General features: G+C 40.0%; 1 long non-coding RNA gene across 5 annotated transcripts in view; it reads right to left on the bottom strand.

Moving 5' to 3' along the window:
* The window catches only part of LOC141278530 (uncharacterized), a 271211-nt gene that overhangs the window by 94712 nt on the left and 149125 nt on the right, over positions 1 to 27374 (bottom strand). The window contains exon 4 of one of the 5 annotated variants that reach the window (XR_012331299.1): positions 19689 to 19787. The exons of the other annotated variants lie outside the window; for them this stretch is intronic. This is a non-coding gene — a long non-coding RNA (uncharacterized lncRNA). The remainder of the gene's footprint in view (positions 1 to 19688; positions 19788 to 27374) is intronic. 5 annotated transcript variants of the gene reach the window in all.

The following is a 27374-nucleotide window of genomic DNA, read 5'->3' as shown; positions in this document are numbered from 1 at the left end:
TACTTGTGTGCCAATACTATTCAATCCCTTGTTTCTGGAAATCTCCTTCCTGTGAAGATTTTGTGATCGAAGAACTCAATAACAATCTCTTTGTATTTCCTTCTAGATGGATTGGATATACAGAATTGGGTGAAAAATAATGAACACTGGAACCAGTTTAAATTCACTGTTGGGGAGAATTTTACAAGCAGGGTTTAAATTAGCCATTAGGAAAAACAGGAATGATTGTTGCACACTCCTTCCCAGAGTAGAGATTTTAAGTGTGAAAGAGGAATGGCCTTGCCCGGGGAAGCTGGTAGTTTGCAAGCCCAGGAAAATCACACTGTCAATATCCTTTGTGAACAGACACCCGCCTAGCTCACACCATACTCTGCCTTATGATTTTTCTCCAGTTATTTCAAATGCATGTGTAATAAGGTACCCATTCTATAACTGCTGAATATTTAGGTTCAGATTTTCACTATAATAAATAACGATGTGACGAACATCTTTGCATATATATTGTCTGTATCACAGATTGTCTTCTAGGCTAGCTCAGGGAAAGGATTATTGGATGACAGGATGTAATTTTTTATAAGGCATTTGACACATTGCTGGGGAGGCTCTTTATGCAAGGTTTTTTTGTTGTTTTGACTTGGCTTTTTACACTGTAGAAAGGGAATGTAACCTATATAAATTATCTTTTCCTATGTGGCCTACCATAGACGTGTTGACCTATTTCTGTATTTAACTGACACTGATGCTTATCGTCAATCTTTTACAGCATACTTTCTCATAAAGTCTTACATTTTGGTCATCTTTCAGTTGGCTACACATATTTTCAAGTAATTTTCTTTGCAGTAGTACCAGTGACTGAAATGTTTTTCGAATCTTTGCATATTTGGAAATCTCTCCTGGTACCCTACATAGACAAGACCTGTGCTAGGTACAGCCCCTTCCTTCATGACCATGTCCATGCTGCTCCATTCCTGTTGCCCTTCATTTTTAAAAAGAGAAAACTGAGGCCAGGATAGTTTCTTTGTTGTGCAGGTAACTTGCATTTTCTGTCTGGATGCTTTTAAGACGGTTTCCCCTTGTTATTCAAAAATTTCTCTGACAGTCTACTAATCATTCCAGATATGAGGAGTCCTCTTGTTCCACTCTAGAAAGTGGCATCTAGTTATGTGTTTGGTTGTTGCTACCATTTCAGCTGTTTTGATTTTTTTTTCCACAGGAATAGCTGAAACACTTTGAGGCTATTCCCAATTCACAACCCACTCACAGTCAAGTCACAGCTGTCTACGAAGGGCCTGTAGCTACGACACCAGGGGCTCTCTCCTCTCTTCAACTCTGAGATCTCTTACTCTGGTCTCCCTTCCCACACACTCATATCTGGCTTCTGCCTTTCTGCTCTGGCCCATATGACCTATGCTTCAGTGATGCAGGCTGCCCCACATTCTGCTGGGTGTCCCCTTGTTCTCCATCTTATTCTTGGTTCCAGTGCCCAACTCTAGCTGAAAGCAGGCCCTCCAGAGGCAAAGCCAAGTCTACTGCCTCATATCCTTTTTATGGAGGACAAGAATTCAGACACTCCTAAGAGCCAAATTTCTTAAATAAATGTTGTTTTTTTCCTTTGTGAAGGAAATAGAATCAGTAGTTTTTTTTTGTTGTTGTTGTCGTTTTGCAGTACGCGGGCCTCTCACTGCTGTGGCCTCTCCCGTTGCAGAGCACAGGCTCCGGACACGCAGGCTCAGCGGCCACGGCTCACGGGTCCAGCCGCTCCGCGTCATGTGGGACCTTCCCGGACCAGGGCACGAACCCTTGTCCCCTGCATCGGCAGGCGGACTCTCAACCACTGCGCCACCAGGGAAGCCCGAATCAGTAGTTTTTAATTGTCTTGTGTACATAAACTTTCCACAGAAATTTCCAAAATGTTTTGAAAAAATAATTCAGAGGAACAATTGGGTTTTTTTTTTAAATCAGTTGAATTCAAACAACCAATTTTATTTGCTAAACTTATTTCAAATGATCCATCTAAATACTTACTTTTCAAACTGCTTTCAATATAGCGTGACTGGCAAAAGGAATCTAGCAACTACTCTAACTCAACAGCATGTCTACTCACTAATTACTCAAAAAAACCCACAAACATGTCTCTTTAGTTACCACCAACCCAGTAATTACTTAAGCAATCTACTAATACATAAAACATGGATGAATCTCAGAAATGCTATGCTGAGAAAAAGAAGCCAGGCTAACTAAAGAAGAATCTTCGGGCATGGTAGCCATGCCTCAGTTTTGTTTTCAAAGCTCTCCATCCACTGCACAGCCGAGACAAGAACTGTGGGCGTAGGAGAATATACTGAGCCATGTGGCATTTGATAATGAGGCCATGGGGCAAGGGGAGGCAGTGAAAGCGTGGACACTCTAGGCAGATGAAACTGTGTGTGCAAAGGCATGAGGCATGGAACTGAGGAAAATGCATTGGAGGGATTACAGATTCAGTCAGTGGATTACACCGTACATTTCTGGAGAGGTAAAGTGGACAGATGCAGTTATACAGGACCAGTAGAATTTGGGTACATCTTTGTTTCTATGCTAAGAAGCTTGGCTTTTATCCCCGAGTGTCCACTGAAATATCATAATCTGGTTGCTGGGAGTTACCAAATTAAATTTGCATGTGAAAAGGAGCATTTTGTTAGCAGCTTGGAGAATGAACTAGAGAGGAAGGCAGGCAAGAGTGGTAGCAGGGAGAACAGTTAGCATTCCACCCCAAAAAAGATGACGAGGCCATGTTCAAAGGAACGGATCAGAAAGAAGCACGATAGATATTTAGGAGGTTAACTGGGCAGGGTTTGGAAAGTGGCAGCTGTGAAAATGCATCTCTCAAATCTCCTGCAGCGTGTGGAGTATAATTGACCGATGGCCCCAGCATCCATCCTGCTAGGTCCACCACTTCATTCATGACAAGGTCATGCTTCGCATGAACTGCTCCCAGCCAACGACTGAGCATGGCTGGGGCAGCAGAGCAGCCCATTCCTATAGGATGCAAGACTCCTGTAGGATATAGAATGCCTCTAAGGAGAGACTCTGTCTTGAGCACTCTCCTCTCCTGCTTGGAACTTTCTTGTCTTCCTACTCAATCTTCCTTCCCCTTCTCCTCAGAGAGGAGAGATCTGCTTTGCAGTCTAAAGGCTCTTCATATAAACTCTTGTTCCCTTCCCTTCATCCTTCACAGGCACTTCCCCCAATAATCTCTTGAACATCTCATCCTGTCTTGGCATCTGCTTCCTGGTGGATTCACAGTAACATAGTACTAATTAAATGTGGAGAAATGGGAAAAGGAAGGTTCTAAGAGGATTCTTAGGTCGATGGCTACAAAAAATAAATCAATTCTGGTGACAATTACAAGGACTATGATGAGAGTCTGCGAGAAACCAGGTCAATTTTGTACATGTTGTCTTTTCAGGATTCTAGGACATTTAGGTACAGATTTTCCACAGGGAACTGCATACTATGAATCAAGAATTCAGAAGAGAGGTCAGAGACACAGGTATAGATTTGAGAGTTATGATACATTGGTGGTAGTCTGTGCTGTGGTCATGAGTGAGAACAACAAGGATATGGGTTAGTATGAGGAGTAACTGTAAAACTGGGAAAAATCATGGAGGATACAACGAAGGAGGCTGAGAAATGGCTAGAAAAATGACAAAAACGTGTACACACATGAAATTCTCTATATAAAACAACGGAGGAGGGGCTTCCCTGGTGGCACAGTGGTTAAGAATCTGGTTCGAGCCCTGGTCCGGGAAGATCCCATATGCCGCGGAGCAACTAAGCCCATGTACCACAACTGCTGAGCCTGCGCTCTAGGCCCCGTGAGCCACAACTACTGAGCCCATGTGCCACAACTACTGGAGCCCGAGTGCCTAGAGCCCATGCTCTGCAACAAGAGAAGCCACTGCGATGAGAAGCCCGCACACCGCAACGAAGAGTAGCTCCCGCTCACCACAACTAGAGGAAGCCCGTGTGCAGCAACGAAGACCCAATGCAGTCATAAACAAACAAACAAACAAACAAATAAATAAAAAGGAGTACATTAAAACAATGGAGGAGGGCTTCCCTGGTGGCGCAGTGGTTGAGAGTCTGCCTGCCGATGCAGGGGGCGCGGGTTCGTGCCCCGGTCCGGGAAGATCCCACATGCCGAGGAGCGGCTGGGCCCGTGAGCCATGGCCGCTGAGCCTGCGCGTCCAGAGCCTGTGCTCCGCAACGGGAGAGGCCACGACAGTGAGAGGCCCGCGTACCGCAAAAACAACCAACAAAAAAAACAATGGAGGAAAAAGTGTGAGTGAAGATCAGTCCAATTACTCCTTAGGAACAAGTACATTAGAAAATAAAATGATTCTCCTGGCATCAAGTATGTTAAGTGAACTTAACATACTTAAGTAGGGGTTGTTAATTAGAGCGATTATGGAAAACGCCCAAGCGTAAAATGCTTTAGAGGGAATGGGAAGTAAAGATGCTGGATGAGAGCATTTGAAAAGCTAGGGTGTGAAGGCATGAGAAGAGGTGGGGGTAATAGTTGGAGGATCTAGAGAGGCATTTCTGGTGGGTTTGTTTTTTTTTTTTTCTTTTGAGATAGAAGAGACTTAAATGGATTAACAGGCAAGAAGCAAGGATGCAGAACTAATTCAGAATGAGAGGATGGAAATAAATGATTTGGAAATGTCCTAGACAGTGTGGATTAGATTAAAAACACAGGTGGCAAGTTAAGCTTGATCAAGATGGCGCCATGGCTCCCCTCCTTTGAGTCAGGTAGTAGAGAGACAGACACCTCAGTTTCAAGGTGTGATGGAGGGAAAGTAAGGCTGTTTCCACATGGTAGCTTCAGTTTCTTCTACGAAGGATGATGCTGAGAGAAGAGGTGGTACTGCAAAGGAAAAGGCTCAAGTGCCTTTTGTAAAGGAGGAGATTTTAAAAGGAGGTTGTAGTCTGAGAGTGGCGTATTGACATTTAGCACTTCAGAGTTCCCTACTGACGACACTGAAGAGGCACTCAGTAAAGCTGGAGGTGCAGAAAGCAGGAAGCTGTAATGGATGGCTCGTTCACGTGGACGTGAAGTCTGTTAGGATTCTGACAGGATTCAGGATGGAGGAAAACGCAGAGGCATCTCCAGTCTTCAGTGACAGTAGGACTGTGATTAGGCTGCAAAGATGAGTAAAACAGGGTTTGGGCTGATGGTAAGAGTCTCAAAACACAATGAGTTTTCACAGGAAGACAGAAAAATAATGGTCTACCAACAGTAGGTAGCTAGGAGAATGTAATCATTTTATCCCATTGGGGAGAGCTGAGGCATTATTGAAAACTGGGAAGCTTCGCCTTGAGAGAATTGCAAAAAAAAAAAAGTGTATCCTCTGGACAGAGTCAGGTTTCAGTTAATAATTATTATGATCATGATTAAAATGCTACTGACACTTATTACATTCTAGGCACTGCTCCAAGTGTTTTTATATTTATTAACTTATTTATGTCTAGCAGGGGGAGGGGGTGATCTGTGAAAAACAAAAAGCTGAGGATGTAAAGGTGTTTTTTTTCGATGAAATAAGCAAATTCCAGATGGTAAAAAAGAGAGAGTGACAAGGTCTGTGGTGAAAGGGCAGAGGAACATGCAGAGTATTGTGATAATTAGAATATTAGCTGTGTTGAGAGTTTGGGCATGAACACAGTCTCTGAATTCCATTTTCTCACAGATACCTCTGGTGGATTCCCAAGGAGGGTATATACAGATACAAGGGATGAAAAACGAACAAAAAAAGATTAAAATGACACAATTTATAACTAATTTAGGTTTCAGCCTTAAAGCTTATATGGAAACCTTAGTAAGATATTATGGATTAATGAGCCATAATGGTTAATTTTTGACCCAGACTAAAAGCAAACCAAGGTCATCACTTGACTCTCCCTCCCTCAGTCCACACTCTCATCTCTTAAACAAAGATCACAAACTGGGAGGCTCCGGGGCCAAATTTAGTCTGTGTTTTTACCCACAGGTTAGTGGTTAGATCTGAATTAATTCCCAGTATCAGGAGGTTTCACATAACGAAGAAAGGAAAAATGGAAAGGAAGTTCAAATATAGTAACAATTGGCTATGTTGAGTAGAAGCTAGTGGCCAATTCATGCCCGTTGCTCAGGACTCTTCCAGTTTTAGTACTAAGAATCCCACATCTTGAAAACCCCGTCAGTCTATAAAGCCTGTTGTTGGAAACCCTAGGAGCAGCCACTCTTTTTAAGTCCATGCAATGTGCTTTGGGGTTCGCCTGAGTCACTACCAGAGCAGCAATAATTATCTGGTTGGTTCCTGTAAGTCTGAGTTTTCTAGATTTTGGTCCATCAAAGGCTCAGGAACAGCTGATTTAATCCTCCCAGTTCCTGGCAGTACCTCCCAATAGGGAAGTGACGGACCTACTTAAAGGATCTTAGGGGAGAACAGAAAGAGAAGTAATCTATGTAGATGAATGCTAATGGAAGATCAATGTCTGCAGTCTACACCACACCACAGAGTTTGTCAATTTCTAGCCCATTCATTCATTATGCACTAAGGCCTAAGCTCAATAATGGCTTACCTTAGCTTTCTGTGGGTGGACTTTGTAAGGAGCAAGCCTCAGGTTCCCTATAGTGGTTGGAATCAACCTCCGTATAACAGGACTGGCTGAGTTTGAGGGCAGTGAGAAAGAAAGAGAGGAGAAATATAGATGCGATTAATTGGGGCAAGTTTTTTCTTTGGAACCCGGACCTAAAGAATCATCTTGGAGGGATCGGGAAGATGGCGGAAGAGTAAGACGCGGAGACCACCTTCCTCCCCACAAATACACCAAAAATACATCTACACATGGAACACCTTCTACAGAACACCTACTGAAGGCTGGCAGAAGACCTCGGACCTCCCAAAAGGCAAGAAACCCCCCCACGTACCTGGGTAGGGCAAAAGAAAAAAGAATAAACAGAGACAAAATAATAGGGACGGGACCTGCACCAGTGGGAGGGAGCTGTGAAGGAGGAAATGTTTCCATACACTAGGAAGACCCTTCACGGGCGGAGACTGCGGGTGACGGAGGGGGGAAGCTTCGGAGCCGCGGAGGACAGCACAGCAACAGGGGTGCGGAGGGCAAAGCGGAGAGATTCCTGCACAGAGAATCAGGGCCGACCAGCACTCACCAGCTCGAGAGGCTTGTCTGCTCACCCGCCGGAGCGGGCAGGACTGCGAGCTGAGGCTCGGGCTTCGGTCGGAGCGCAGGGAGAGGACTGGGGTTGGCGGCGTGAACACAGCCTGCAGGGGCTAGTGCACCACAGCTATCCAGGAGGGAGTCCGGACAAAAGTCTGGAGCTGCCGAAGAGGCAAGAGACTTTTTCTTCCCTCTTTGTTTCCTGGTGCGCGAGGAGAGGAGATTAAGAGCGCTGCTTAAAGGAGCTCCAGAGACGGGCGCGAGCCGCGACTAAAAGCGCGGACCCCAGAGACAGGCATGAGACGCTAAGGCTGCTGCTGCCGCCACCAAGAAGCCTGTGTGCGAGCACAGGTCACTGTCCACACCCCGCTTCCGGGAGCCTGTGCAGCCCGCCACTGCCAGGGTCAGGGATCCAGGGACAACTTCCCTGGGAGAACGGCACGGCGTGCCTCAGGCTGCTGCAACGTCACGCCGGCCTCTGCCGCCGCAGGCCCGCCCCGCACTCCGTGCCCCGGCCTGAGTGAGCCAGAGGCCCCGAATCAGCGGCTCCTTTAACCCCGTCCTGTCTGAGCGAAGAGCAGACGCCCTCCGGCGACCTACACGCAGAGGCGGGGCCAAATCCAAAACTGAGCCCCGGGAGCTGTGCGAACAAAGAAGAGAAAGGGAAATCTCTCCCAGCAGCCTCAGGAGCAGCGGATTAAAGCTCCACAATCAACTTGATGTACCCTGCATGTGTGGAATACATGAATAGACAACGAATCATCCCAAATTGAGGAGGTGGACTTTGAGAGCAAGATTTATGATTTTTTCCCCTTTTCCTCTTTTTGTGAGTGTGTATGTATATGCTTCTGTGTGAGATTTTGTCTGTATAGCTTTGCTTCCACCATTTGTCCAAGGGTTCTATCCGTCCGTTTTTTGTTTTTTAATTTTTTTCTTAATAGTTATTTTCTATTTTAATAACTTTATTTTATCTTTATTTTATTTTATTCCATTTCCCATCTTCCTTCCTTCCTTCCTTTTTTTCTTTCTTTCTTTTTCTACCTTTTATTCTGAGCCGTGTGGATGAAAGGCTCTTGGTACTGCAGCCAGGAGTCAGTGCTGTGCCTCTGAGGTGGGAGAGCCAACTTCAGGACACTGGTCCACAAGAGACCTCCCAGCTCCACATAATATCAAACAGCGAAAATCTCCCAGAGATCTCCATCTCAACACCAGCACCCAGCTTCACTCAACAACCAGCAAGCTACAGTGCTGGACACCCTATGCCAAACAACTAGCAAGACAGGAACACACCCCACCCATTAGCAGAGAGGCTGCCTAAAATCATAAGTCCACAGACACCCGAAAACACACCACCAGACGTGGACCTGCCCACCAGAAAGACAAGATCCAGCCTCATCCGCCAGAACACAGGCACTAGTCCCCTCCACCAGGAAGCCTACACAACCCACTGAACCAACTTCAGCCACTGGGGACCAATACCAAAAACAATGGGAACTATGAACCTGCAGCCTACGAAAAGGAGACCCCAAACACAGTAAGATAAGTGAAATGAGAAGACAGAAAAACACACAGCAGATGAAGGAGCAAGATAAAAACCCACCAGACCTAACAAATGAAGAGGAAACAGGCAGTCTACCTGAAAAAGAATTCAGAATAATGATAGCAAAGATGATGCAAAATCTTGGAAATAGAATAGACAAAATGCAAGAAACACTTAACAAGGACCTAGAAGAACTAAAGATGAAACAAGCAACAATGAACAACACAATAACTGAAATTAAAAATACTCTAGATGGGATCAATAGCACAATAACTGAGGCAGAAGAACGGATAAGTGACCTGCAAGATAAAATAGTGGAAATAACTACTGCAGAGGACAATAAAGAAAAAAGAATGAAAAGAACTGAGGACAGTCTCAGAGACCTCTGGGACAACATTAAATGCACCAATATTCGAATTATAGGGGTTCCAGAAGAAGAAGAGAAAAACAAAGGGACTGAGAAAATATTTGAAGAGATTATAGTTGAAAACTTCCCTAATATGGGAAAGGAAACAGTTAATCAAGTCCAGGAAGCACAGAGAGTCCCATACAAGATAAATCCAAGGAGAAATAAGCCAAGACACATATTAATCAAACTGTCAAAAATTAAATACAAAGAAAACATATTAAAAGCAGCAAGGGAAAAACAACAAATAACACACAAAGGAATCCCCATAAGGTTAACAGCTGATCTTTCAGCAGAAACTCTGCAAGCCAGAAGGGACTGGCAGGACACATTTAAAGTGATGAAGGAGAAGAACCTGCAACCAAGATGACTCTACCCAGCAAGGATCTCATTCAGATTCGACGGAGAAATTAAAACCTTTACAGACAAGCAAAAGCTCAGAGAGTTCAGCACCACCAAACCAGCTTTACAACAAATGCTAAAGGAACTTCTCTAGGCAAGAAACACAAGAGAAGGAAAAGACCTACAATAATGAACCCAAAACAATTAAGAAAATGGGAATAGGAACATACATATCGATAATTACCTTAAATGTAAATAGACTAAATGCTCCCACCAAAAGATACAGATTGTCTGAATGGATACAAAAACAAGACCCATATATATGCTGTCTACAAGAGACCCATTTCAGAGCTAGAGACACATACAGACTGAAAGTAAGGGGATGGAAAAATATATTTCATGCAAATGGAAACCAAAAGAAAGCTGGAGTAGCAATTCTCATATCAGACAAAATAGACTTTAAAATAAAGACTATTAGAAGAAACAAAGAAGGACACTACATAATGATCAAGGGATCGACCCAAGAAGAAGATATAACAATTGTAAATATTTATGCACCCAACATAGGAACACCTCAATACATAAGGCAAATACTAACAGCCATAAAAGGGGAAATCGACAGTAACACATTCATAGTAGGGGACTTTAACACCCCACTTTCACCAATGGACAGATCATCCAAAATGAAAATAAATAAGGAAACACAAGCTTTAAATGATACATTAAACAAGATGGACTTAATTCATATTTATAGGACATTCCATCCAAAAACAACAGAATACACATTTTTCTCAAGTGCTCATGGAACATTCTCCAGGATAGATCATGTCTTGGGTCACAAATCAAGCCTTGGTAAATTTAAGAAAATTGTAATTGTATCAAGTATCTTTTCTGACCACAACGCTATGAGACTAGTTATCAATTACAGGAAAAGATCTGAAAAAAATACAAACACATGGAGGCTAAACAATACACTACTTAATAACGAAGTGATCACTGAAGAAATCAAAGAGGAAATAAAAACATACCTAGAAACAAATGACAATGGAGACACGACGACCCAAAACCTATGGGATGCAGCAAAAGCAATTCTAAGAGGGAAGTTTATAGCAATAAAATCTTACCTTAAGAAACAAGAAACATCTCAAATAAACAACCTAACCTTACACCTAAAGCAATTAGAGAAAGAAGAACAAAAAAAACCCGAAGTTAACAGAAGGAAAGAAATCATAAACATCCGATCAGAAATAAATGAAAAAGAAATGAAGGAAACGAAAGCAAAGATCAGTCAAACTAAAAGCTGGTTCTTTGAGAAGATAAACAAAATGGATAAACCATTAGCCAGACTTATCAAGAAAAAAATGAAGACTCAAATCAATAGAATTAGCAATGAAAAAGGAGAAGTAACAACTGACACTGCAGAAATAGAAAGGATCATGAGAGATTACTACAAGCAACTCTATGCCAATAAAATGGACAACCTGGAAGAAATGGACAAATTCTTAGAAATGCACAACTGCCAAGACTGAATCAGGAAGAAATAGAAAATACGAACAGACCAATCACAAGCACTGAAATGGAAACTGTGATTAAAAATCTTCCAACAAATAAGCAGCTCATGCAGCTCAATAACATAAAAACAAACAACCCAATCCAAAAATGAGCAGAAGACCTAAATAGACATCTCTCCAAAGAAGATATACAGACTGCCCACAAACAAATGAAAGAATGCTCAACATCATTAATGATTAGAGAAATGCAAATCAAAACTACAATGAGATATCATCTCACACAGGTCAGAATGGCCATCATCAAAAAATCTAGGAAAAATAAATGCTGCAGAGGGTGTGGAGAAAAGGGAACACTCTTGCACTGCTGGTGGGAATGTGAATTGGTACAGCCACTATGAAGAACAGTATGGAGGTTCCTTAAAAAACTACAAATAGAACTGCCATATGACCCAGCAATCCCACTACTGGGCATATAGCCTGAGAAAACCATAACTCAAAAAGAGTCATGTACCAAAATGTTCATTGCAGCTCTATTTACAATAGCCCGGAGATGAAAACAACCTAAGTGTCCATCATCGGATGAATGGATAAAGAAGATGTGGCACATATATACCATGGAATATTACTCAGCCATAAAAAGAAATGAAATTGAGCTATTTGTAATGAGGTGGATGGACCTAGAGTCTGTCGTACAGAGTGAAGTAAGTCAGAAAGAGGAAGACAAATACTGTATGCTAACACATATATATGGAATTTAAGAAAAAAAAATGTCATGAAGAACCTAGGGGTAAGACAGGAATAAAGACACAGACCTACTAGAGAATGGACTTGAGGATATGGGGAGGGGGAATGGTAAGCTGTGACGAAGCGAGAGAGAGGCATGGACATATATACACTATCAAACGTAAGGCAGATAGCTAGTGGGAAGCAGCCGCATAGCACAGGGAGATCAGCTCTGTGCTTTGTGACCACCTAGAGGGGTGGGATAGGGAGGGTGGGAGGGAGGGAGACACAAGAGGGAAGAGATATGGGAACATATGTATATGTATGGCTGATTCACTTTGTTATAGAGCAGAAACTAACACACCATTGTAAAGCAACTATACTCCAATTAAGATGTAAAAAAAAAAAAAGAATCAGGTTGGAAGCAGAGGACACTGGCAATCACGGGCCACATCTGAGTGCTGCAGCTGCCACAGTCTGAAGTTCAGTGTGTTGCCCTCGAGAAGCTGTAATTGCACCATACTCCAAGACCTGCCCAAAGAGATGCTAGCCTTAGTTTATGAGCCAAAAGAAAACACAATGAAGTAGTATGTTAGGGTTCCGGAATCCTCCAGCCTCAGATAGTCTGAGAGATTCGTAAAAGCTGTAAGATCTGTGTCTTGACTGATAAGTGATTTCTCCCACCCCCATTCAATTCTACTTTTAAAAATATAAATACTGTATAATAATGTATTATATAGCAAATATATAATGGACTGTAGCATTTAGATGTAAAAATCTGGGCTGCTTTTAAATGCATTAAAGGTGACTATATTTCAATTCAACAAGGTCCCCCAATGTTAAGAAATGTGTGGTATTTTAAAGCTACCCTCAGAATTTTTTTCTTACGTACAAGTGTCGGTGCTGCCTCTGAAAAACAAATCTTATTAACTGTATAAGTAATAATTCAGATTAAACAATAATTGTTTTAGGTAAAGTTCAAGAGGCCGAGGGGTATGGTAATGAAATAACAATGCACAAATGCTGGTGTGGCTGAGTAATTACTGTGATACATCCTCCTGCTTCCCTAATTCATTGATCTCAAGAGGGAGGGCTTGACAGTGTTTATTACCCATAGCTCTTCCAGCTGTCAGGGAGGCTTCCTGGTCGCTTCCAGGATATCTGCCACTTTGGTACCAATGCTATAGCACTTGGCTCCAATTTTCTACCAGGAAAGAAACTGAGATGTCACAGCCTCTGTGGGCTCGACCAAGGCTAAATGGGTCAGTTACTCCATCAAGGGAACAAATGAGAGAGTGATTCAGGAAAACAGAATAGATAGTAAAATTCATTCCATTAAAAGGACTATTTTCCTTAAAGCAGATTAGAACCTATCAAGTGGCAGGTAATCTGTCAATATTTGTTGAAGTAATATTTACTGAATATATTATTTGGCCTTTGGTCAAGTTAAGCTTCTGGAACCAATAATGATCTTAATCATTAAACTAATTCACGGGGTGAACAAGCCAGAGTTGGCAGAGCTGTCTTATTGGAACAATTATTTTTCTGCTTTTTGGCATAACAAGAAACCTAATCACTTAAATCTATTATTCTTATAAGAAATCCAAAGCAAATGCTCTTATCTTTAATATTAATCTGTCAGTTTAATACCTAGAAATAGTTGTGCTCTTTTAAATTTTTTTCTCATTTTTTATTATGCCAATATTGTTAATGAGCAATTAAGACTATGTAAAAGAGCATCAAAATGACACTAATTAACTATAGAATCAATACAGAATGGAGTAGATTAGACTCAACAGAAATCATCTTTTTTAACAGCTTTATTAAGGTATAATTTATATACAAAGAACTACACCTATTTAATGTGTACAATTTGATGAGTTTGAACATATGCAAAGACCCATGATACCATCACCACAATCAAGGTAATGGACATATCCAACACCTCCCAAACTTTTCTTGTGTTCTTGTGTTCCTTTGGTTTTGTGTGTGTGTATGTGTGTGTGGGTGAGTTAAGAACACTTGACATGAGATCTACCCTCTTAACAAATTTTGAAGTGCATGATACTGTATTGTTAACTGTAGGCACTATGTGGTACAGCAGGTCTCTAAAACTTACTCATCTAGCATAACTGAAACTTTACACCCATTGACCAGAAATTGCTTTCATAAATAGAATGCCATCTTAACTAACAGAAGGCTAAGCCAAGAATAGCACTGAGAAAATCAAGGATTTATCAACTAGAATAAAAATTACTCAATCAGTGGTATTAAAATATATGTGCCCACTCCGTATCCTATACTCACTGGCAGCAAGAAGCCTTTCACTTACACTGGTGGCCCCTGCAGGCCCAGTGTCTCCAGGCCCTCCACCCAGATGCAGAAGACAGCTCAGGGCCAGCATCTCTGGATCTGCTATCCAATACAAAGAACTCCCTGGACCTGACAACTCCCAGCCCTCCAACCAGCAGCAGAAGACAAGACAGGCATCTCCTCACCCTCTACTCACGGGCAGAAGACAAAGAAGCCCAGTGCTTCCTTGCCCCTCCATCTAGCAGCAGCAGAAGATCTAGATAGGCTCTCCACCTAACAGCAGAAGGCAACCCAGAACCCACAATTTCAGACAGCTCCTGGCTCTCCACTCAGTGACAGAAGGCATCCCAGATGGGTACTTCTCTTTCTCAGTGCACTGCAGAGGCTGAGTTGAAAGCCTGCCAGCACCAAGTGGCTGGAGGAGAGACTAGGAGAAATGCTATCTCTGAGGCCAAAACTAAAAGAAACTGGATATTGTAACTATCTGAAAAAAGGTTTTAAAGCAGCCATGAAGAAATTAAAAGAAATTACAAATTCCCTGGAAACAAGTGAAAAATAGAAAAGTTCAGCAAAGAAATAGAATTTATTTTCAAAAATAGAAATTATATAACTAAAAGAGTACAATAACCAAAATTTAAACAAAATCTCACTGGATAGGCTCAAGAGTAGAATAGAGATGACAATAGAAATAATCAACAAACTTAAAGACAAATCAGTAGAACTTATTCAATCTGAACAACAGAGAGCAAATAGATTGAAATAAACACACACATACACACACACATACACACACACACACACTCACATACACAGACTTAGAGAGCTGTGGAACAATAACAAAAGATCTAACATTTGTATTATCAGAGCCCCAAGAGGGAGAGGGCAAAGAATGTGGGGCTGGAAAAGTAATTGAAGAAACAATAACTGAAAATTTCCTAAATTTGACAAACGACATGAACATACAGATTCAAGAAGCTGAGTAAACCCTAGATAGGATAAAATAAAAGAATTCCATGCCAAGATGTGATAATTAAACTTCTGAAAACTAAAGACAAAGAAAAAAGTCATACTCACTTTAAACATAACAATGTAAGTAGATTGAAAGTAGAATAGAAAAGATGTACCATGCCAATGTTAATAGAGAAACTATATTAACCTCAGACAGTAGATGTCAGAGCAAAGAAAATTACATGGGAAAAAGAAGGATGTTACATGATGATAAAAGGCTCAATCCAGAAAGAAAACATAGCACTAAATAACAAGAGCTTCAAAATACATAAAAATAAGCTGTTAGAACTGAAAGGAGAAATAGTCAAATCCACAGTTACAGTTAGGGACTTCAACACCCCACTCTTGGCTAGTGATAGAAAAGTTAAGTAGAAAATTAGCAAAGATTAGGAAGACGTGAACAACACCATCAACCAATAGGATCTAACTGGCATTTATACCTATTTCACTCCAAAACAGCACAATACACATTCTCTTCAGGTGCCCATGCAACATTCATTAACATGGAACATATCTTGGGTCATAGACCAAACTTAAGCCAATTTAAAAGAAATGAAATCATAAAAAGTATGCTCTCTGATAATAATGAAATCAAACTAGAAATCAATAACAGGAAAAAAAAATCCAAACACTTGGAAATTAAACAACATGCTTCTAAACAATCCATGAGTTGAAAAAGAAGTCTCAAAGCAAACTTAAAAATACATAGAATTGAATGAAAATGAGTATAAAACATACCACAATTTGTGGAATGCAGCTAAATCAGTGTTGAGAGGGATATTTATAGCATTAAATCCTTATATCAGAAAACAGAAAAACTATCCAGGCAAAACAAGTATCTAGTCTCTTTGGCAGTTATGCTTCTAATGATAAATTCATTTGTCTTTCTCCCATCAGTCTCCCATTTTACTGTTTCTAAGTTTTACTTAGAGGCATTATATCATGAGTGGTTGTCACAGTGTAGTAGCTCTTTAGCCAGCTTCCTGTCATAGTCATTTCCAGTTTTTCTCTACAGTCATCACGCTATCCTGAAAATTATTATAGATATAACTTGAATCAGGAATTTTCTGGATAAATTCTTAGATATGAAATGTTGTTTCTTTCTTATTTCAACAAATGCTTTGAAATTCCATAGTCAAAAACCTTTTTAATTATCCACGTGTGTTATTCTTGAGTTTAATAACTTAATAGTTACCATTATCCTGACAGTAATAAACTTTCATTGTGTCTTAGACTATAAGTACCAAGTAACAGAAAGTGGTTTTTAAGCATAACCTGAAGTTCAGATAAAAATAAAGAATGTGATACCTTCCAAAGATATAAAACCTACGAACTTTCACAACACACGATCAGCTGTTATCTTCAATGGCCTCTGGAGATTTTAAGAGATTTAAGGGATATTCTAGATAAATCAACCATAACATCTTGAGACATACATTATAGGGATAGCAGAAGAAAACAGAAGGTAGTGAGAACATGCTTTTCAATTGCTCTAACATTTGCAAAATTTCCCTAACATCAAAGCTTTTTTTTTTTTTTTTACTTCAGTACGGAAACTGGATATTCAAAGCCATTCGATGAAGTATATTTAAATATGGAGTCTTCATCTAACTTAATAAAAAGTGGATTTCTCCATAAATAATTCAGAAAATTGCCTTATCTTCTTGCTGTGAAGGTTTTCTTAAATGCTCTATTATCTTTTTCTTTAAAAACGAATTTTCCATATCTAAGTTCTGACATTCATTCAGCTTGTAGAAGAGAGGGCTTTATTGTTGGAAATAAGACCTTCTTCTGGAATTTGTTTTTTTTAAAAGCAGTCATATTTTCTGACTAATAATTGGAGGATTGAGAAAGGTTGACAACATAGTACTGAAACTGAAAAGGTTTAAAGATTGTAACATATAATTTAAAAGAATCAGTCAGTAATAAACAGCAACTAAAAAAAGCCCAATATTGTAAATTCAAATAGGTGTTAATAAAATCCATCATAACAAATAAAATATAAAAAGTAATTTTTTGTGTGATCAAGAGATTTTAGGACCCAGCTGGCAAGCATTTTAAGAAAAATTCAACTAGACAGTATTTCAATATAAGTAAATAAACTGAACAAACACTTATAGACCGTATTCCAGCTCAAATTCACAAACATTTACTACATATCAAGCACCATGCTAAAAACTTTATGTGTTTTATAGCATTTCATTCTCACAACAACCCTATAGTGTAGGGTCTATTAGGGAGGAAGAAACTCATACTCAGAGAGTTTACGTAACATGCTCAGGATAACATTATTAGTATTCAATCAAATCCAGGCAGGCCTTTTCCAGCGTTTAAGCTGGTTCCTTCTCTCGTAGAGCTAATACTCTTGATCTGCAAAATAATCTGCAATTTTACTGAGTGTTCATCAGCCCTTTACTCTGTTATTATGTCTAGCTCTAATGGATAATAATTAAGGGGTTACAAAAGGCTTTTTCAAGGATGAATTAAAGAGATTTGTTTCTAATTTGAGGAAGAGAAAGATGGTAATAGAACTGGAAACCAATAAAACATTATTACGAGAATGTTGCACTATTTCCAATAAGAACTAAAGAAAGTAGGGTTAATCTGCAGCTTGTGGTTTACTTTTAAAATGAAAGAAGGAAAATCTTAGTTATCAAATTTTTTCTCACACTAGTCTTAGACAGTGCCTTATAGTTTATATACCTAGTGAGACAGGGCCCAAGTCTCCTAACTCCTGGCCAGGGCTATCTACATTTTATCACACTACAATTTAGAGTCATATTACATGATTTCTTAAGATCCCTACATTATGCTCAAATTGTACAATCTGTGATTTGCATAAACATGCAAAGATACAGAGTCTCCACCAGCTTTAACAAGGGGGAAGGAAATAATTTCTCTCTCTCCTCTCTCTCTCTCTCTCTCTCTCTCTCTCACACACACACACACACACGTGTGCACAGCTGTTTAGAGTACGGCGTCAGGCTGCTCTTCTATTCCTGTCATCTGGAAATAGCAGAGGGACCTTGGGTGCCCCTGACAGTTCTCTAAGAGGCATGCCCAAGAGCTGAACACAGCTGCCACACACAGTGATTCAGCAATTTACCAGTAGAAAATATGACAGCGAGAAGAGGAGAATTTTTCATCCTGGATTTGGGTGAGGAACATTTCTCATTGTGCACAAATAAAGAGATATCTAGAGTTATTAAGTTGTTCTTTATTCCAAAGCTGCTAATGTGTGTAACTGGCTGATTTCAGACAAAAAAAAAACAAAACCCTATTTGCTTTAATCGAGTGTTTAGAATGTAGAAACTGATTTTATAAGTTCATGTCAAAAAGAAAATAAAATTTAAATTAAATTAAGTGGTGATTACAGAAATGTACCTGATATTATATGGCTAAAGACATGAGAGATTTTTTTTCTTGGATAGGAGACGTGTTCTCTTTAACTCTAATAGACATGTGGGAGACCGATTGATAACTTTGTTAATCCTATTTTACAGAAGAGGAAGAGAAGACAACAGACCACTGAAGGAATGAATGCTCCTCAGGCCATGTTGCAGGAGACAACACATGCACAGCACTGCTTCCTGAGATCACACTGTGCCTCTCCAGGCAACACCATTTCATTAAAATGAAATATCAGCTCTTCCGCAAATCGTCAAGTTAAAAAGCATACCTTAATGAGAGCTCTCTCAATCTTTCTATTAAATGATTCCATGTGGGTGTGACGTGGCTCCATGAAGAAATGAAAGGTAATGGCCTTTAAAAAACAACTTTTTCCAAGAAAACTTTGGCCTTCTAGGAGACAACTGTTTGTGACTCCTTGGGTATGTGGCTTGCTTAAAAGAAAAAAAAAAGTACAACTCTCCAAGAGAAAAATGGAAATCAGTAGTGGAGAGAGAAAAAGAAGGACTTTCAAAGCTTGACGCGAAATTCCTTTCTGAGACTCACATGAGCACTTTAGCTCTAGAACAATGTTTCCAGAAACTCAATCTATCAATGGGGAATTTGGTCTACTCTTATTTTACGGCATATCTGCCAAAAAAAAAAAAAGTCATATATGGCATGTTTTGACTTGGCTCTAAGCTTTCTAAAAGCTTTTCTTTCTTTTTTCAGCTGAAGCTCTGAAACTTACCTGCTACCCTTCTGGCCCAAAGCCAGTTCATTACTAAATCTACACTGGGCTGTGTTCCTCTGTATTCCAGCCAGACTCCTATTTCAGACTTTGGCACAAATGACAGAGTGCTGATAGTGAAGCCACGAAATGTTAAGATGAGGTCATTTGGGAAGGGGCAGGGGGAAGAAAGTATGGAATTTCTTGGGTAAAGCCTGTAAACGGCTAAATAAGCTGAGAACACTCAATTGCTGACGAACCAACAGGCAGATTCCCCTGGTGCCACTAGGATGACAAGCCACTGTCTTCACAGTTGCTAAGACAACTTCATGATCAAAGGATTTAGACGATCCACTTTCTATCTCCTGGGAGATAGGCAGTTGGGGAATCTGCTTTATTATTCCCTCATTTATTTCTTTATCCATCCATCCCCTTACTAACTAATTCAACCAGCCAATTAAGAGCAATTTTATTTTGAATAGTATACAACCGTGCTTCTAAAAATTTCATGAAAGTTCAAATTACTTGGGAATCTTGTTAAAATGTAGTCTTTGATTCAGGAGTCTGGGGTGGGCTCAAAATTCTGCATTTCTCCTAAGCTTCCAGGTGATACCTGTGCTGCTCCTGCAAGGGTAGGAAAGAAATACAGTTGACTCTTGAACAGCAAAGGGGTTGGGGGCCCCAATCCTCTGCACAGTCAAAAATCTGTATGTTACTTATACTCGGCCCTTTGTATATGAGCTTCCTCCGAATCTGCGATTCTCTGGATTTGACCAATCACGGGTCGTGTAGTGCTGTAGTACTTACTGTCGCGTGTAAGTGGACCCATGCAGTTCAAACCCGTTTTGTTTAAGGGTCAACAGTACACCCATTTTACTCCCCTTTCCCCTACACCAGTGGTTTTCAAACTTGTTAGAAAAATGCAAATTCTCAGGCCCAACCCAGACCTGTTAAAACTTGGGGTTTGGATTCAGCAACCCTTATATTTCCAAGCCCCCAAGGTTATTCTGTTGTATGCTCAAGTTTCAGAACCACTGAGTCTAGACCATCGTTCTTAAAGCCAGGCTGTGCCTTAGAATCACTTGGGGTAGCTTGCAGGTTAAATTGTTTCCCACAAAAAAGAAATGCTTAAGTCATAACCCCAGATACCCGTGAATGTGACCTTATTTGGAAAGAGTCTTTGCGGATGGAATCAAGTTAAGATGAGATCAGACCTGATATGGTTGGGTCCCAAATCCCATGACCAGTGTTCGTATAAGAAGAATGAGATTTGGAGACACAGACACAGGAAAAAGGCTATGCAATGAACGAGGCAGAAATTGGAGTGATGCCGCTATAAGCCAGGGAATGCCAACAACTGCCTGCAACCAGCAGAAGTTAGGAGAGAAGCATGCAACAGATTCTTCCCTAGAGCCTTCAGAGGAAGCATGGCCCTGCCAACACCTTGATTTCACACTTCTAATCTCCAGAACCCTGAGAGAATAAATTTCTGTTGTCTTAAGTCATCAAATTTGTAGTACTCTGTTATGGCAGCCCCAGGAAACTAATTACAGAGCTTTGGGAAACAAACAAACAAAAATAACCAAAGCCTATTCCCTTATCATATAAATCAGAATCTCTGGGGATGGGAACATCTGAATGAAGGTTTCTAAAATCTCCCTCAAGGGATTACAACATGTGCTCAGGGTTGAAATCCACAGCTCTAGACATTTCTAGACATAAATAGATTGTTTATACTTAAATTTTGCAATAAATAAAAAACACTACAAGCAGTTGAATATCAGTATAAGGTTATCTGTAAGTTTTTTAAGTATCAAAATGAGTTATGTAGATAAGAAGTATACTAAGACAATAGTTCTCAGAGTTTGGTTAGGAAAACACTTAGAATCACCTGTGGTCTATTAATCAGGTGGGTTCTGGGCCCCATCTCAAACTTAATGACCAGACTCTCCTGGGGTAGGGCCTGAGTAGCACAAGTTCTCAAGCTCCCTTCAGATGATGCCTATGTACACTGAAGTTTGAAAGCCATCTCTACAGAGGTGATTGAGCAGGCTTGAGCCACTTGGGACAACCTCCGTGAAGATGAAGAAATTGGAGGAACCCAGTAAGGGGGCACAAGTGAATAATGTCATCAGAAGGAACTGTTGAGAAACTTAGCTGCTGGAGCAAAGAAGGGCCTTTCTGGAAGCTGATGGACATCAGGTAGGGCTGGTGAGGGAATAGAGAACTTTGGAACGCAGGTGATAAAATATGGTTGAAGGAACACCATCGGCCTCCCCTGGGAGTTGAGCTGAAATGCAGATTTGTGGGCTCACCACAGTCCTATTGAATCAGAGACTGCATTTTAACAAGATCTCCAGATAATATGGACGTACAGTAAATTTTGAGAAGCGCCGTCCTGGTGGCAGTAAGAAAGCTGTCAGAAGTTTATGAGCCAGGAAGTGATATAATAAAATTATGCATGAGTAGGCTTAACTTCGTGGGGATGTTTAGGGTAAGCTGGGAGGCTTGCAGAGCTTTCCCATAAAAATCTCTGCAGTGATGGAAATGTTCTACATCTGCACTGTTTAATATATTAGCCACATGTGGCCACTGAGCCAGTGAAATGTGGCTGGTGGGATAGAGAAACTGAACTTTTTATTTTTTATAATTTTAATTAATTTACATTTAAATCACCACATGTGGTAGCGGCTATTGTATTGGACAATACAGGCTTGGAGGCTGCAGATATGAAGACTAGTGAGGAAGCGTCAGTGGCCAGAGGACGCTCTGACTGCACCTGTGGGTATGACATTGTCATACGACATCAAGTGTTAGTTCGCACACCATTTTCATATGTGCTCAGGAAAATGGGCAATGTAACTTTCTGTTGAGTGAAGTAATTAGTTAATGATCCTTAACTTGTGCCTCCAGTAAACTTTCAGTTACAAAGGATCTGATTAGCCCTTCTACTGCTTATGCCCATTGCTTGCTTTTCTTTCCTTTCCCGTTTGCTATTTACATTCCTTGGCTTGTCAATATCACTTGCCAGAGTGTCAACAGGGACAAGGAAATCTTGTTACAAGAGATCTAACTGATGAAGAAAAAAGATACTATTATTTGTCTGAATTTTTTGTTTGGGTTTTATACAGTCAATTTCAGATGTCTGTTGCTCCCAAAATTCATTGTCCTTTTCTTTCACAAATAATCTGTTTTACAGGAGTGTCAGGAGAGATGGGAGTGACATGCCCTTGATGATAATTAGCGGCGTGTATATAGCATCCCAATACTGGATGGAGAGATGGAAGAACACAGCTGTGAGCCCCAGCAGCCTGTTACTTTTGCTTTGGCTTCTTTAGCCCAGCCTCCTGCCTTCTTAATCCATAACACTCCCTCCCTCGATTACTCCATGCTCAGGAAAGCACAACCCATCTCTGAGTTGCTCTGATGCGATATATGTACTTTTTGTCTAGCTTCTACCCCTTTCAACTGTGTGACACCTGAGCTTATGCTCTGGGTGCCTTTTTTTTTTTTTTTTTTGTCTCTGCTTCTTACATTTTCCTCCTCTCTCTTCTTGAGCCCTCTCCCCAAATTTTACTAGTGTGAGCAGAAGTCACTTTTCAGGCATGCCCTGGGCCCGTTTAGAAGATTTCAAGAGTAAGGTCTGCTGGAAATGTCTCTGAAGCATCAATGTAATGGATTAGATCTCTGAAGTTGCTATTTTTAAAGATATTTGCTCGAAAACAGGAAACTAACTCTAAAGGTTTCAATAGATTTATTAGTTCACAAATAACTATTGAACATCTAGACACAGCCCCTGCTTGCAAAGAGCTCAAAATTTGCTAGGAGGAGACAAAATGCAAAATTCGCTAGGAGGAGACCAAAACAAAACAAAACAAAACAAAAAGAACAACAAAACCCCCAAAACAAAACGAAACAAAAAACCTTCAGTATAGTGTTGTTCTTACAAATAGAAATAAAAATTTGGGCATAAAATCATTCAGAAAGGACAGGGAAGAATTTATTGAAAGGGTAACTTTTGATCAAGCTCTTAAAAGATAAACATTCTCCAGGTAAGATGGGGGTGAGTGTTCAGGGAAACATGTCCAAGCTGGGAGGCATGGAAAAGTGTGGTGGATTTAGGGAAATTCCATACTCCTGGAACTAAGGGTATGAGAAGTTACCTTGATGGCGAAATATGTAATCAGGAATGCCTTGAACATGGTACTGAGGAATTCTGACTTTACCTCATTGGTGAAATGGGGCCACGGAAGGGTATCAATAGGGATTAGTAATCAGGTCTTTGTGCTTAAAATATTAATATGGATAATGTATTGGAGTGGACAAAATTAGACTCAGGAAGACAAGTTAAAATGGTATTACAACAATCTGGTTAAGAGATGATGAGGCCTTAAATTGAGAACAGAACAATAGGATGTGGAGAGAAAGCTTTGAGAGCAGTTAGTAGTTGAGAAAATTGTCTAAATATCAAGCAAGATGAGATTTTTAATAATTTTTAAAAAGCCATTCTCTAATAAATTTCTGCACTGACACCTTAGAGCTGGTGATTAGATGGGGTGGATTGGGGGTGGACTGAACATGGACTTGGAAATCAGAGAAGCCTACACTTCTGACCCAAATCCATCACTTCCAAGATGGATTACTTATGGTCAGATACTTACCTGTCTGACCCTCAGTGAACTGGAGGTAATTCCTGCCTTGCAAGATTGTTGGGACATTTAAATAAATTATGAAGAATATTTGGTATATGTGGATAGCCAATTAGCTTGCTTTCTGCCCTCTTTTTCAACTCTAAAATCCATAGGAATGGGTCCTTTAACATAAAAAGACAACTTCTTTTTTTGAATTGGCTGTCTGAGAGCCTAAAATTTTCTTAATAAGCAATTTATTTTTTTCCTGGTAGGATCAGGCCCAGAGCACCACTCTGTAATGAAATTTCCAAGTGACAGTTATGTTAAATGTAACAAAACTGTAATATGCCTAGAGCTGACATATTCCAATCAATATACTTGTTGGACAAAACATCAGATTCAATAAAGCCGTCCAATGCCACTTGCATTGCCAATTGGATTATAAATGACTTCTGATAATAAGTGAAAATCCCCAATGTGAAACAGTTATTTCAAGCCAAATGCTGTTCAGAAAAGTTGTTCTGCATCTCCTGAGAAGCTTTCAGAAACAGCTTTGAATTAAATCTGTCCCACTGTGTAAGATAAGCAATTATCAACTACACCAATAGGAAAAAGCTATCAAAAAGGGAGATTTGGTATCAATGATTGCTATAATCATTAGTAAATGTCATGTTGATGAAAACTTTCTACACTAGGCCAATTTGCCAAGACACTTTTTAAATTAGAAGGCTAACAGGAAGATTTTGTTTTCATAAGGTTTGTCTAAGATTACCACTGTGAAATACAAAGTAGAAGGATCTCTTGGAAGCATAATTCTATAGCTAAATTTGCAAAAACAAAACAAACTGAGACTAAAACAATTACAAAGGAAAGCCTACGAGAATTTTATCTGATAACAGTACATACAAATATGTACTTACAAAATAATAAAAATGAGAAAATTCGGCCTTCAAAGAGACCACTGATATTGAGTCAGAAATCGCCAAACTATATCCAAAATTTAGCAAAGCCTGTGACTTGTAGGGACTTCTTGGGACACAAAATTAACATTTTTTATCAACCACTCTGTGGCTGATACTATGATGATTATTTTAAATGCAATATTACTTATAATACAGAAATCCTATGTGCTAGGAGGGAACAGTAAGCCTTAGAGAGTTTAGATAACTTGTCCAAACTCATAGAGCTAAAAATAAGTTTGCATGATTCATACAGCAAAAAAAGGAGTTCAAGTAATTTGCTCAAATTTACACAGTATTTTGAACTCATGGCTATCTAGCTTGAAATTTCTGCTGTTTCCACTATCCTGAGTATAGTCTTTTAAAGCTTCTGTATTATCACCTGCAAAATGGGAATGATGCTTATTTCCAGATGTATTAGTCAGGATTTCAACAGGAAACTGATGTACACCCAAACTAGGTAACTGAAGATTCCAATAAAGGGACGATTTACTATAGTGCGAGTACATATATGGAAAAAGGGACAGTGCCCTGGCCAGAAATAAGGGAGACCCTTTACTACCCTGTGGCCTTCAAGGGCAGGAAAGAAAGTGATTACTGGAAGTGCCAAGAAAGTTCTAGAGAGGGCTTCTGGCCAGGAGCTGAGGGTTTCCACAGGAAAACACGGCCAGTGTCAACCTTGCTGTGTGCTGAGTGGGACTGATATCCTATCATCATCCTCCTTTCACCCTATGATGGCCTGTGATTGCCTTCCAACTGGATACCATCCTGACACAGCCCATACAGGTCAGCTGTCCAGGCCCAGAGCAGAATGGAGTATGGATCTGGAGGGGCAAATAGAGAGTATCCAACACAGTAGTATTAAGTGAGAAGATGTTCTGAGAACATGAAATACATACCCTGGAGATGATACAGCAATAGTAGTAGCTTGTGTATTGAGAGCTTATTATATGCCAAGAATCATTCTAAGCACTTTTAAATATTATATATTTTTTATTTTCGCAACAATCTTATGAGATAGGAACTAATATCTTCACTTCCAAGGTGAAGAAACTGAGACTTACAGAAGTGATATAATTTGGCCAAAGTAATAAGTACCAGTACTAGAATAAGAACCAAGGCTGTAGAAACCCAGGTCTCACTCTTTTATCTCTGCGGTATCACTGGGTGTATGTAAGCCTTGGGGAATCGTGGCAGGTTATTAGCAGTATAAACAGATCCCTTATATTTGATTATTTTTATTAGTCTATTAATAACCCCCTGACGGATTGTTATTTCCATTTTACAGATAACGAATATAAGTTTTCAGTTGTTCAACTGGTTGTAAATGATCCAGGTCATGTTATGTTCTAGAACCTTCCCAGACTTCTTATCTTACTACCCTTTGAGCTGTGCTGTCTCCCAAAGAGCAATACATAAACTGTCTGTTTCACAATCATTCCTACAATATTTATTGAACATCTATTATATGTACTAGGGTCTGAAGATATAAAGAAATCATGATCCCTTTCGGTAGAGGTAGCTCATAGCCAGCCCTGGTCCCAAATACCACAGTCTCTTCACCTGAATTATTGTAATAACCTCTCAACTGATCTCATTGCTCCTGTCCTTGATCCCATAGTCCACTAAAAAGTTAGAGAAATTCTTTGAAATCACAAGTCAGATCATATCACTCAGTTGTTCAAATTCCTTCAATGCCTTCCCATCTCATTCAGACGGTAGGTCAAAATCCTAAAGTGGCCTAAAATGCCCAACATCTGCTGCACATTAGAATTATCACAGGATCTGTTTAAAAATATCAGTGCCTCCTCCCTCCAAAATATGAACCTTATATCCACCCCCTAACCTGGCTTGAGTGAGGGTTGTGCTTATTGAATTACTGACCCAAAAGGTAGAGTAATGGAAAAGGTTGGGTGGGGGAGACTTTACAGTGTATAACCTGTGTATCTTGGCCAAATGATCAAGGGTGCATCATCAGTTATAAGTCATTAAGTCATGTTGATGGTACACACTTGATAGAATGTGATGAGAAGGATACTTCAGTTCTGGAGTATCCTTCCCCCAAACCCATGACTTCAGGTTAAACATGAGAAAAACATCAAAGGCACGCTACCAAGCACCTGAACAGTACTCCTCAAAACTGGCAAGGATATGAAAAACAAAACAAAACAAATGCCTAAGAAATTGTTACAGACTAAAGGTGACTATTGGAATCATGATAACTAAATGTAATGTGGAATCCTGGATGTGGTCCTAGAATAGAAAAAGACATCAGCTGAAAAAGTAGTAAAATCCTAATAAAGTGTGGAGTTTATTTAGTTAATGTTGGTTTCCTGGTTGTACCAAATGTACCATGGTAATGCAAAATGTCAACCATTGTAGAGGAAACTGGGTGGGGAGATGCAGGAACTCCCTGTACTATCTTTGCTACTTTTCTAGAAAGTTTTATTCTAAAATTAAAAGTTTATTAAACCTTGAAAGAAAAACATGATAGAAAACAACAAGAAGAACAAATACCAATGTCTGGGCTCTACTCCAAGTCATTAAAGTTAGACTCTCTTGGGATAAGACAGGGCTGTCTTGTATTTTTTAAAGCTCACCAGTTGTTTCTAAGGTACAGC

This window comes from Tursiops truncatus, chromosome 4, assembly GCF_011762595.2.
Source record: "Tursiops truncatus isolate mTurTru1 chromosome 4, mTurTru1.mat.Y, whole genome shotgun sequence".
In the NCBI taxonomy this organism is placed as follows: Eukaryota; Metazoa; Chordata; class Mammalia; order Artiodactyla; family Delphinidae; genus Tursiops; species Tursiops truncatus.
Note: the sequence above shows the minus strand (reverse complement) of the source record. Positions and strands in the feature narration are given on the sequence as shown.